General features: G+C 37.0%; 1 protein-coding gene across 8 annotated transcripts in view; it reads left to right on the top strand.

Annotated features, from left to right (window-relative positions):
* Nucleotides 1–12,401, top strand: part of DNM3 (dynamin 3) — a 576,796-nt gene that overhangs the window by 353,582 nt on the left and 210,813 nt on the right. The window lies entirely within an intron of this gene.

The following is a 12,401-nucleotide window of genomic DNA, read 5'->3' as shown; positions in this document are numbered from 1 at the left end:
ATTGTGATTCTTCAAGCACAAATGTGATCATGTCACTTCCCTGGGTAAAACCTCTGTTGCCTCTTGATTCTCCATAATATAGAGCAGTGTTTTACAAATTATAGGTTGCAAGATATTAATGAGTAGTGAATTAATGTTAGTGACTTACATTGAACTTTAAAAAATGTCATAAAATAGCAGAGTGCATCACACTTTGTAACGATATTGTTCTGTGAAACTCTGCTCTAGTTGTATTTATCTATATAGACATGTATGTGTCTGGGTACTGTTTTAAGATGTAAAATGTATATCTGATTGTGGGTTATAGTCATGAAAGTTTGAAAGCCATCAGTATAGAGAATAAAGTGCAAGCTTTTTATCAGGGCTTATAGTTACTTTTATAATCTGCTCAGTTTACCTTCCTACTATCAATTCCAGCCAACTCTTCAGAGAAGCCTATGCCTATTTCTACTCAGGAACTCACCATATTTCCTTTGCATGAACTTTGCCATTATACAAACTAGTTCCTTTAAATGAAGTAGCAGTTCTAAAAGGTTTTGGTGTCAGCCTCTCTTTAAACTCTGAAGTATTCCCAAAAAACCTTTGTATATGTGGACTATAGACTGTATCTCTTGATATGTAACATACTAGAAATTAAAATGGAGAATTTTAAAAAATATTAATTTATTTAAAATAATAGTAAACCCATTATGTGTTGCCCTAAGTAGTATATTTTTGTAAAAAATAGCTGTATTTTCCAAAACAAATACAATTAGAAGAATGACATTGTTTTTCAATTTTGAAAATCTCTTTAATGTTTGGCTTAATAGAAAACAGATGTATTCTCATATCTGCTTCTGCATTCAGTCTGTTGTGTGTTATTTAGTTCAAGGATATGAAGAAAATTCAGACTCTAACAGATATGTAATTGGAAAAAGTTTGAGTATTTTAATAACCTTTTCAGATAATTGTGTAGATATTCTTCTTTAATACTACACCGAAACTCAACAAGCAGTAATTTCTGAAGGTTGGTTGCAATGTAGATCTGAAATCATAGCAATTAACTTTTCATCATCTATGACATTAAAATCCATTGCTTTGTCTCATTTTCGCTTTGAATGAATCTTTTACCCATGCATGATTTTGCAATACTATGCACTGGCCATTTGGGATATTGTTGTTTTGAATGATGTATAGATCTTCCAAATGTTCATCTACTTTAGTATACAATGTCAAAAAGTCAAATTGGTTAATATCACCATGGATTGCATCAAATAAGTCTTTAAGTACTGGGAAGCTGGCAAGTTCACTGTGGCAGATACAAGTTTTCTAAAGTTTTAATTTTCACATAAAAGCACTAATATTATGATTGGCAACTAATATTATTACTTGTTTTTCCTGAAATGTCGTACAACTGAATCAAAGTTTCACAGAACAGTAACCTTACTGCCTGTGATACACTTGAATAACTGTAGTTTGTCTGGCAGTGATTCTTTCAAGTAAAAATGATATTCCATGAAAAAAGCACAACTCCAGCATCACACAAGTGCTTTTCCTTGAAATACCCAATGAACTGCAGAATGCAGAAGTGTTTTATGTATACTTCCCCATTTCATCACAGAGAACATTAAAAAGCCACATACCTAATGGTCAAAATTTTAGAAATAATTTTTACTGCTTTATCAAGGATATTCCTAAGTAAATGTGGCTCTTTTTAAACTGTAAGTGCCTGGCATTGAAGAATATGACTACTAGTGAAGTTTGGTGTCCCATCCTTGATTTGTGCTAAGACATCAGCAGTTTTAGAATCGTTACTCCTGTGTCATCAGTGCAAATATCCATATGGTGAAAAAGACAAATAATGCACTAATGTTACTATAAAAATAATTTTGATCATGTGGGCCTCCTGAAAGGGGTCCTGCTTACTCCAAGGTCCATACTTTGAGAACTGTTGTCTCGAAATCTTCCCTAAGCTCATTATTTGCTTGGAAAATTTGTCTTAAAATCTTAAGATAATCTTCAAAAGTCATGTCCTTGGTGAAGCCTCCTAAAGCACCCCAGGTTAATTGGTCACTTCTTCTGAGTTCCTATTATAGCCCTTACTCCATTTCCCTTTGTCCATGAAGTACTTCCAGTAGGGGTTGAGCCTTATTTCTTTACCACCCTACAATGACTGGTATGCGCTCTGGATTTATTAACGAGTAGCAAGCCTGCTCACCCTATTACACAGGCTGGAGGCCGGTTTTTGTTATTCTCCCTCAAGTCTGGCATTGAGTCAGAAGGGAATAATTATTTGCCTTCTATTTTCTGAGGCAAGCAGGAACATTTTGCCAACATATCCGTTAGGAAAAACTGATACAATGCTTAGGGTTCCAGGGCCATGTTATAGTATTGATACCATGACACTGATGTAGATAACACCAAAATCATTTCTGTTCAGTAAGGGCATAAAAGATTTCCTTGTGTCCTTTGGTCCAAACCTTGATACAGATCAAGAGATAATTTTTAGTAACTCAACCCTAACTTAAGCTATCCTTGGATCTATTAGTCTCCTATTAGATCATTTTGATGGGACTTTATTTGAATATTTTCTTAAACTTCTATTGCTTACGTTTATTCAGGAAACATTTATTCAGCATCTACTATGTGCCAGGTACTATGCTAGGAGCTTAGGATAAAAAGATGAGCAGGACATAACCTTGCCCTCAAGGTGATATAATAGAGGGATGGGAGAAAGCCGTCTGGATTTGGTTCTCAGATTATAGTGCTTTTATTTTCTGTAATTTGAGAGTTAAGGGATTTTAAAAGTATGTTTTGTGAATAAAAGCTAAATTGTAAAAGTTGTCTTAGATGTTTCAGTTGTAGATGTCCTTCTCTCCCTGTATTTAAAATAGTTTTGAGTTTGTTATTTGGAAAATCGAGGTTCAGGGTAAGGCTTCTAGAATAAAGAAAATCATTCCTTAACATATCACTTACAAAGATATATCACAGTATCTCAGCATTAAATTTAAACTTTGTATTGGATTCAGGCTTTTTAGCAAAACAAAGTATGCACTTCTTTAAGTGTAATATCCCTTTAAAAAATCCTACATTTATTTTCACTAAGAATTATATAGTAATATTGCTCAGAATGTATAGCTTTATGCAGAAAGTGGAAAACAAAAATCCTAGCTTGTCCAAAGACTATTACTATTTATTTAATGAGGAGATATACCAAGTAAAAAAAAAAAAAAAGAAAGAAAGTTTCTACCAAGCCAAATGAGAATTATGATTGAGAATGGCTCAACTACAAATTGCAGTTCTTCCCCAAGGTTGGGCAGAGAGGAAGCCAAAAGCAGTGGAGGCTGCAAAGTAGACACAGTATGGCTGCTGGCTTTCCTCTTTGAGTTTAAGGACCGAATTGCAAAGTTAGTCCCTATGTATTGTTATCTAGATCATGTTTTGCTGATGTGATGCCTCTTTTTTTTTTCTTTTTTTTTTTTGCGGTACACGGGCCGCTCACGGTTGTGGCCTCTCCCGTTGCGGCCTCTCCCGTTGCGGAGCACAGGCTCCGGACGTGCAGGCTCAGTGGCCATGGCTCACGGGCCCAGCCGCTCTGCGGCATATGGGATCTTCCCGGATCGGAGCACGAACCCGTATCCCCTGCATGGGCAGGCGGACTCTCAACCAGTGTGCCACCAGGGAAGCCTGTGATGCCTTATTTTATGTGTCCACTGATATTTGCTCAAATACCAGTCTAAATGTTGTGTTTAAAGTATTTTTTTAGAGATTAATATTTAAATCAGTAGATCTAAAAAAGCAGATTATCTTCCATAATGTGGGTGGGCCCCATCCAAACAGTAGAAGGCCTTAAGGAAAAGATTGACTTCCTCTGAGAACAAGGGAATTCTGCCTCCAGACTGCCTTTGGACTTGAGCTGCAACATCAGCCCTTCTGTGGGCCTCCAGCCTGACACCCTGCTCTGCAGATTTTGGACTTGCCAGCCTCCACCGTGGTGTGGACCAATTCCTTAAAATAAATCTCTCTTTCTCTGTCTCTATCTCTCCCTGTCTCTGTCTCCCTGTCTGTCTCTGTCTCCCTGTCTCTCTCTCTCCCCCTCTCTCTCTCCACACGTGCGCACACACACACATACTCAGAGCCTATTGGTTCTGTCTCTCTACAGAACCCTAACCAATACAGCTGGCTTGTCCACATTTTTGGTCTTATTTTAGTCTAAGGAATAAGATCCTGCCCTGCATACTCTCTAATCCTTGACACTGCAAAGCTTAGGCTTAGAAATCATAATAATATAATGTTTCAGATCACAGTACAGATTTCAAAGAACTTGAACATTTGTGCATAATAAACTGTTTCTATAGAAGTATTCAGAAGTGATGAGCACTAGGGATCCATAGAGAAAAGAAAAAGTGTTGAACTACATGGACCTTGGTAGAAAGGAAACATTGATACTGGTGGGAGAAGTAATAGGAGGAAAGGCCTTATTATAAGATAAATTGTGTCCTCTCCCCCTAAACTCATATGTTGAAGCTCTAACCCTCAGTACCTCAGAATATGACTATATTTGGAGAGAGGGCCTTTAAAGACATGATTAAGTTAAAATGAGGCCATTTGGGTGGACCCTAATCCAATATGAGTGGTGTGCTTATAAAAAGAGGAAGTTTGGACATAGAAAGATACACCAAGGGTGCACACAGAGGAAAGACCATGTGAGGACATAGCAAGAAGGCCGTGATCTGCAAGTCAAAGAGAGCCTCAGGAGAAATCAATCCTGTTGACACCTTGAACTTGGCCTTACAGCTTCCAGAACCGTGAGAAAATACATTTCTGTTGTTTCAGCCACCCAGTCTGTGGTATTTTGTTACGGCAGCCCTAGCAAACTAATATAGGTCCCAAGGGTGAACGTTAATGATTTTCAACTTTGCCTAGGGCAGGGCATGATCCTGGTGTGTTAGATATTTCTGTCCACCCAGAAGCCAAGTCAGTGGATCTCAAGAACTGTCTTGGCTGGGCTGGAAGTGTTGGTCTCTTACTGGCTTAAGAAAGGCCAGGCTACTTGTTGCTATTTGCATTGAAGCAGGGAGGGGACTCCAGTACCTCTCCTAAGAGCCCTACAGAAACATAGTCCTGAGTCTGCAGTGCTCCTGCCTGGGTCCTTGCCCATCTATAGCTGCAGCTCCAGAAAAGTCGTGTCAGCTCAGGCCACAGGCATCTCCAACAGCCCAGTGATTTTTTTTTTTCTTTTTGCGGTATGCGGGCCTCTCACTGTTGTGGCCTCTCCCGTTGCGGAGCACAGGCTCCAGATGCGCAGGCCCAGCGGCCATGGCTCACGGGCCCAGCCGCTCCGCGGCATATGGGATCCTCCCAGACCGGGGCACGAACCCGTATCCCCTGCATCGGCAGGCGGACTCTTAACCACTGCGCCACCAGGGAGGCCCGCCCAGTGATTTTTTCAGCTTAATATTTCTGAGGCCATTTTTTACCACCTTGAACATGTATTTACTGAAGTCTCAGTTTAAATAGCTAGATTCATAAAATTAAAATTATTTTTTAAAAATCATTACTAATTATGAGATGGTATAATACAATCATCAAAAATGCACTAGTCAGGGGGCTTCCCTGGTGGCGCAGTGGTTGAGAGTCTGCCTGCCGATGCAGGGGACATGGGTTCGTGCCCCGGTCTGGGAGGGTCCCACATGCCACAGAGCGGCTGGGCCCGTGAGCCATGGCCACTGAGCCTGCGCATCCAGAGCCTGTGCTCCGCAACAGGAGAGGCCACAACAGTGAGAGGCCCACATACTGCCAAAAAAAAAAAAAAAAAAAAAGCAGTAGTCAGTGATCACTTATTTGGTGCTTTGCAGTTTTAATATTAATTATAAAATACTTAGCAGTATTTTGACATACACTATCTCATTTGATCCTTGTAATAAAGCTGTGAGTTAGACAAGGCAGGTATTATTCCCATTTTGTAGATGAGAAAACTGAGACTCAGGAAAGTTCAATGGTTTCCTCAAGGTCACCCTGCTGGTAAATGGCAAAGCTTGAAGTATAATCCAGTTCTTCAGATTCCTAAATTAGTGCTTTTACCAAACCACTTTTCTGTAAATAGCCTCAAATATTTTATAAACATAATCAAGAGCTTGCAGGCATGCCTTTTTTTTGCCTTCTTAGGTTATGAACAAAGAAATGTGAGAATCAGTAAGATAAGGAAAATGACATTTGCCTCCCTAAAGGACTACTAACTTTCAGGCCTTGCAGGAAGGACGGGGAGTGAAGAACAGAGTCCAAGAAGCACACTGTCTTGCATACCAGGAGCTGTATGGATTGGAGGACAGAATAAAACTAAGCTGGAACTAAAGCAAAGGGGAATATTAAGCCAAAACGAGAATAATAAATTATAAAGTTACATCTGAACAAATCAGAAAAACTATAAAGGAAATGGATAAAATGTGAAATAAAAAGACTAGGAAAACTTTGTTTCACTTATTTATTTCATTTTTAAGTTGAATTTGATTTACAGGAGACAAAATATGTCCCCCCAAAAGTTATGCCTTTGAGAAAGAGAAGAGGATAACATATGTCTGGGCAAAATCTGAGTCTCTAACATACATCAGTATGTCCTTAACAATATAAACTCTTTGTCAGTTTCTATACTCAGGTTTCACTCCTAGCCACAGCAGTAGGCCCTCGTGAGGGAAGAGGTTAAAGCTAGAGTAGATAGAAAAAGAAATGGTTAAAGAGCACTTGTTAAATCCAGTGATTTCAGCTGCCCTCCCTTAAGTCATAACTCCTGAGCAAATTTAAGATTGCTGTTGCAGTAAAAAGGCAGTTGAGTAAACAGAGCTACATCTTATTGTTTCCAAAAATTAAAAAAATATTATAATAATACCTTTTGGGGATTTCAGTATCTGGGGTAGGATAGACTCTACCCTGCCCGTAAAGATACTTAGGAAGCAAAGTAGCATTATTACTTAACCAATACCTTGATTAACTAATTAAGGCTTGAGACAAAAAAAAAAAAAAAAAAAAGAGGGGGAAACTTTTCTTATTATCGTCACTCGATAATTACTAGTATTTTCCATAACCTAGGCAATTCGGTATCTAAGAAACAAAATCCAGCTGAAACTGAACCTTCAAAAGTTTTCCTTCTACCTTTTTTTTAAGACCCAGAGCAGGATCTCTGTCATACTAAATAAAGTCCCTCCTGGATGTCTGGAAAAAGTCTTAGAGTCTGGGAGACATTCCAAAATATGTGCAGTGACCATTGCCACAGGCGTGAACTTCTTAATGCATTTTGCAGAAATCTCACCACGATGAAATTGATTACTGTCTGAAAGGATTGTTTTCCCTTTTTTAAAATAGCAAGCAGTTAGAATATGCTTTTTAATATTTTATTACATCCTTAAGTATCTCATGTGGACTGAATATGACTGGAGAAAGTTGCTGCTCTGAGTTTGATATACAATGTCTAGTTAAAATTTTTTTTTAATTGATAGGTTTAGGTGAATGGAAAAAAGAAAGACTCTAGGATTTATGAAGACTACACATCCAAAGTTGTATATTGATTACTAAAACTTGAGCTTCTATCCAGTTCTCCTGCTGCAGATACCGAAATAAGGTCAGAGAATAAATGTGAAGAAATGGCTTTTCAAGGAATAGATGGAAATTGAAAAGAAAATGGAACCTGGAGTTTTGTGAGTCTGTTTTGTAAGGATAGTATTTATGAGGATGGAAGAGGGGGTGGGAGGGCTTGTTGTAATGTTTTTACATAATCAGGATCGAATTGTTCAAGTTGTTTAATGCTATCTATTCATTGCAGTGAAGCAAAGGAGTGAATTTATAGCTAACAGGCAATAATTTGGGTTTCCTTCACCTAATGCAAAAAATTGCAGCAGAACTGTCGTCAGGCTTATTCTAATGTCACATAGAAAAAGTCTGATGAATCAAGAGAAGGGAAAGTGCAGGGAAGATACTGGAATCATAATAAAGAATGGACAGAAGGGACATCAATAATGAGATTTCTGATTCTTGTTTTCATGGCAGTTTCCATATTCTTGTGAGAAGTTGGAAGTTGCTTTGTCTCTGGTATGAATCATACCTTAGCCAGACAGCAAACTAAGGCTAGTCACTGTTGCTGCAAGATCTCTTCCTGACAATGATTCATGTGAGCCAATTGTCAGAAGTTTTGAAGTTCTTAAATAAAAGCTGATGTGTGTCTTTTACTGTTGTGCAGTCGCTGAAAATATTTCATATGATACAAAATAGCTTTTCAGAAAGATTAATGTACTCCTTATCTTTGAACAAGGCTTAGCTCAAAAATCATCTGCTTATTCATGAGCGTCACATTTTCTGAGTATTTCATGTTTCACGTATATGTGTGATGAAATTCTTATTCTTATGGTACACAGGTTAGCACAAGAGGAGGTGTGAGAGGCTATTTAAGAAGCCCACATTTTATCTTATATTGTCATGAGAGACTAAAAGGCAGCAAAAAATTACACATTTAACTTGTGGTCTTAGAAATTATTTTTTAACATCACAGACTGATTTTAGTACATAAGAAGGGCAGATCAAATAATTCTAATTTAGGCTAAACACACGATTCCAGAAATAGGAAAGATAAAGGGTGGAAGTCCCCCTAGTCAGATCAGTACTGAAGAGGAGAGAATTTACTTCTTTATACCTCACCTGTGTATCCAACCATCCTTCCATATGAAATGATAATCTTTTAGCCTTGGAACAAACCTTAAAGATCATATAGTCAAACATCTTTTTTGATGGATAGAGGAAATTAAGGCCTAGAAAGGATAATTAGCTTAGTTGCCCCAGGTCAAATAACCACTTTGAGGAGGAAAATCTGAATTTCAAGCAGTGGGTTTGCAGCCTGACAAGTCTAGGGTTCTTTCTTCTCTTCCCACACACTGTCCCCTGCACCTAACTTTTCCCCCTGAACAACGAGAGAGCAGCAGCAGTATCTCCATCATCACCATCATCCAGGCAGGTAAATGTCAACTTTTAGAGGGAGCCCCTTGCCCACAAACCAACTATACTTCAGGCCAACAGAACTAAAAATGACAGGCTAGCCTTGCTTTCCTCTATATCTGCCTCAGAAATTACTTTTTGGAGAAAATGCTTTGACAAGGTGAATTAAAAGGCATTGTTAGAGGAGGTTACAAGGACAGTGGCATTTAGGGTGCTGATAATGTTGTTTGTTGATCTGGTGCTGGTTACATGGGAACATTCAGTTTGTGAAAATTCTGTGAGCTATGCATTTCTGGATACTTCAACAAAAAGTTTAAAATTTTCATAGAACAATTAAAATTCATTGTTAAGGAAAGCATGTTGGCATCAAAGAAATTAAATATCACTGGAAATTATTAACACACATATTTTTAAAAGTTAAAACAAAAATTTCAACAAAAACAGTCATCGTTGTTTGGCATGACCAGAGTTATTATTGTAAAGCAAATTTATTTTTTCAGGTAGACGTTTTCTGGATGCTGGATCTTTCCTTCATAATGTGTAACTGCTAAAAATGTCATTTAAAAACAAAAATCTATTAGATGCTTACTATATCTTCTTACTATTCTAAATTACAGCTAACGCAAAGCTTTTTTTTTCTCACCTTCATTTGAACTTGTAATTTATGTCTAAATAGTTGGGAAATTGATCTCAAAATTTCATGGTATCCCATTATAATTCTTATGGAGAAAAAGAAAACTTAGAAGTTGTCCTGGTTGGATAAAATATTGTTCTAGTTATTTAACTATTGTCATTAACAAAGCAATGTTTATATACATATACAGACATATATGTGTACACACACACAACACAAAGAATTGGAATATGATAAATATACTTTACCACTAAAGCTGCACTGGACATAAATGAATGTGTTTGTGATGAGTCAGAAGCATTTCAGTATCTTATAGCACTTTAAATATTGTATACTATGGTTAATATCCTGCGGATATGAAAAATGGCCGGGAACATGCTGGAATGTAAATTTTAAAGTAAATGCATAACGGTGTAGATGTAGAGAGATTGCTGAGTAAATTAGAACTTATTATTTATTGAAAATCAGCCATTCTTTTCAGTAGTATAAAAGAGAAAATGAAAGAATACCTGAAATCAGTTCATTTTGAAATTAGTCTTCTTTTCTGTTTCCAGCTTCCAGTGGAGGGCATATTAATCAGAAAAAGGACCAAATAGACAAAAATGCAGAAAGGAGATCTATGGCATAAGGTGCCTGAGTAGTCAGTTCCTACCTAATAAAGATTCACCTATGTTGAGAGGAATTAAATACTATTAAGAAACTGATACCAATTTCATAAACAATATGCAAATATTTTTATGTTTCAAATATAGCTACTCAGCAGATATCAAGTAACAAGCACATTTAAAATTGATCCTATGTGCCTGGTAACTGGTTAATATGAGTAGACTCTTTTAGTAGTAATTATTTCCAAGCTGATTGGGCAGGGACCATTTCTACCACAGTTTTGAATAGCAGTTTGAACCCTGTTAGCTTTTAGCACATGTTAAATAACAGTGCTCTCTGGAAATGTTGGCATCTGGTAACTTTTCTTTGAAGTGCAAACTTAAATTCTTGGTTACAGTAGTTTGTTCATTTGCCCCTGTGTCTACATGCACAGATCTCTACATGCATCAAATAAATCACACTTACTGGAAGATAGAATGATTTCTGAATGTACATGAACCCAAAGGGGAAGACATAGACTTCGGGAAGTTTTCAAGCTCCAGTCTTTATTAAGTATGTGTGTTTTAGGTTAAGAAGCAACCCAAAAGTTAAAAATCAGGGACACTTAAGTTTACCGGAGCAGAGAATTCCCTGGCAGTCCAGTGGTTAGGACTCTGGACTTTTCACTGCCGAGGGCTCAGGTTCAATCCCTGGTCATGGAACTAAGATCCCGCAAGTTGCGTGGCCAAAATATATATATATATATATAAATATTATACATATAATATATATATATATATATATGATGCATTCTAGAGTTCTTCCAAAGTATTTATTTGCAGAGGTAATTCTTGTACTGTCTGCTACAGAAATATTTAGAGTATGTAATATGTATTATAAGCACAAATAACTGTATTGATTTGCTGATTTAGTGAAGATTATAAGAGTGTCATATATACAGCTGGGAAAAAATGTTCACTCTGCTTATCCAAGGAAATTAAAATGAGGCAGTGAGCAAAATTTGAAAGATTAACGAATGAACTAAATAAAACCAAATGGGATGGAATAATAGCTAAAATAATACAACATTTTAAAAAGGATAAAACTGAAAATTTCCCCTTCAGACTGTACATATCTACTAGTTGGGCTTAATAGTTGGTAATCTTTTCTTAATGGAAACTAGGAGTTAATCCTTATGACTGCTTGTGAAACAGAGCCAGGGTGACTGGCTCATCGGAAACCTAACCATAAAACCACCGTGAGAATTGTTACTCCTATGACTTAATTCTAGTTTTGAGCAGCATTGGCTCTTATAAATCCTGAAGAGTTATAAAACCTTGAGCCATTTTTTTTCTAAAATACCTGATAATTCAATAGGTAATTTGCACTTAATACTACAGAAATGAAGGAAGGGGCAAGAGCCGCATCCGTACAAAATTGCAGATATAAATATACTTTTCAAACTCTCTGTCAAAGAAATCAAAGAATCATAGGAGGACCTGAATAAAATCAAGAAATTTAGCCAGTTAGTTGTATAATAAGATTCAGAATTCTAGATTTCATCCAAATATAGTCTCTTAAGTATACTGGGAAATCATTCCAGAATGGCTTCTCCATTCAAAGGCATAATTCCCTTGGAAGATTCATGTATATCTTATGCAATTTGGCCCTAAAAATGTTTTTTAGAGATTTTAGGGTCAACTCCGTGATAAAATTTAAAGTAGTTTGATGCCCTTATCAGTGTTTTATCTCAGACATGTTCTCCCATAGCAGTGATTATCTGGCGTATTTACCCGGGACATTGATCTGCTTATTCCTGAAAAATCCCAATCTTCTCCCCACCCCAATTCTAAAAAGCAAGGCAAAAACCTGGCTTCTTCATTGGTAATGGATGTTTTAGTCATGATCAGCCAAAAGGCTTCAACTCATCAGATTACATGTGAAGCCGCAAATTTATCTTGTTGGTCTCCAAGTTCAAAAGGTTAAAATGACTCATAGACACGCTAAGCCAAATTAGAGAAAAATTATTAATTCCTGTCAAATGTTTCTTTCTTATAAATGGGGTTTAACTCCTTGGGCAAATGTAACATCCTTTTCACCTCTATAATCACCAAAATTTCTTTAGAGAAGAAATAAGGGAAACAATATATATATATGTACACACACACATATTTGTGTGTATTTTTCTTTTTTTAATCTCACGCTCCAACCACACAAAGCAGTT

The sequence above is a fragment of the Mesoplodon densirostris genome, chromosome 2 (assembly GCF_025265405.1).
Source record: "Mesoplodon densirostris isolate mMesDen1 chromosome 2, mMesDen1 primary haplotype, whole genome shotgun sequence".
Classification (NCBI taxonomy): Eukaryota; Metazoa; Chordata; class Mammalia; order Artiodactyla; family Ziphiidae; genus Mesoplodon; species Mesoplodon densirostris.
Note: the sequence above shows the minus strand (reverse complement) of the source record. Positions and strands in the feature narration are given on the sequence as shown.